Raw genomic sequence first — 1,711 nt, 5'->3', positions numbered from 1 at the left:
AAGATCAAGTAAAACTAGCAATGAGATACAGCCTTGGTCTGACACAAGAAGCAAGTCATTTGTAATTTTAACAAGTGCAGTTTTTGTGCTATGGTGGGGCCTGAAACCTGACTGAAATTCTTCATAGAGATAATTTTTCAGTGTAAATATTGCGTCAATATCAATTCAATTTGAGCGCAATTTAAACCCGGATGATTGTATCCTTTTGAAGTGGACTTTGAACTTTGTAACTTTGCAGATCTTTTTGACTCTTTGTGACTTCTTCTTGTTCTGTGTCAGCTGCACAACACGGATACGTTTTCTACATTGTTTGTGCTTTGATTTGAATGAAAAATATTACGGTTGAACCCCTGATGTCACATGGATTATTTTACCGATCTCCTTGCTATGTTTCTGGATGTTGATTGTGTAAGGACTCTTGCTGTCTATGGGAGGGTCAGAGAGCTGTCAGAATGCATCAAAAATATCTTAATTTGTGTTCCGAAGATGAACGGAGGTCTTACGGGCTTGGAATGACACGAGATACAATACCACGTGATTGATGACGTTTGAAGCTTCGAACGTCGTGCAGTATCGGAAGGGCGGGACAGCTGGTTTGAAAAAAAATCGGCGCTTCGCATGATTATTGTGTTTGACTTTACATTGACTTGGTTGTGTGTGTGTGTGTTATTTGTGATTCAGTAGGATAGTTTAGAATAACCTCAACACCAGACAGAAACTGAATGCATGTCACACCTCTATTGCACCCCAAACAGCTCACCCAAAATATTTTTTGCTACTACTCACGTCAATTAATTATAATCACACACTTGTATTATATTATTGATCAATATGTGAATCCATTGACCGGACTACGCATGGCACGAGTTGGCACAGATTAAAAACTTTTTCAACCCATCTGCTCCGCGATGTTTCGTTAAATAGGCTGGAGAAACAGTCTGACCACCAGATGTCGCTAATGCGCACGGTGTTAAAAAGCTTCGAGTAATGAACCATTTTTCAGCACAATTTGATGAAAGCCTCAAACGGTTCAGAAAGCCTCAGTTTCCAATCACTTATGTGAATCCATTGACCGGACTACGCATGGCACGAGTTGGCACAGATTAAAAACTTTTTCAACCCATCTGCTCCACGATGTTTCGTTAAATAGGCTGGAGAAACAGTCTGACCACCAGATGTCGCTAATGCGCACGGTGTTAAAAAGCTTCGAGTAATGAACCAAAATAAGTGTATAAATGGAATAGAGCTGATGATCTGAATGAGAGAGAGAGAGAGAGAGAGCGAGAGAGCAAGAGAGAGAGATGCAGAGTGTGTGCAGAGCAGGGGGACGCACGGAACAGTATTAAGAACCACTGCTTTAGAACATTGATTTTGAAACTTGTGAATCCATTAGAATCATTAGAAGACAGAATCAGGATTCATATATGAATAGGTTTTTACATGCACCTCTAGTTTTCTCTTCCTCTTCTCTAAAGCAGCACAGCATGGCCTCGCCCCCTTTTCCCAAGGGCAGGGTTTATCTTGGTTACATCACGAACCCAGGAAGTAACTTGTAGTCCCTACCAGCCATTTTCATAGGCATTAACTGCCAGAATTTTAAAAGACATTTGCATTGAACTTTTTTCAGCTTCATAACGTCACAGATATTGTTTGTGCTCAAACAGCAACAATACACTGACGTTAAAAAAAAAAAAAAAAAAAAAAAAAAAGA

This window comes from Sinocyclocheilus anshuiensis, unplaced genomic scaffold, assembly GCF_001515605.1.
Source record: "Sinocyclocheilus anshuiensis isolate Anshui unplaced genomic scaffold, SAMN03320099.WGS_v1.1 scaffold85, whole genome shotgun sequence".
In the NCBI taxonomy this organism is placed as follows: Eukaryota; Metazoa; Chordata; class Actinopteri; order Cypriniformes; family Cyprinidae; genus Sinocyclocheilus; species Sinocyclocheilus anshuiensis.
Note: the sequence above shows the minus strand (reverse complement) of the source record.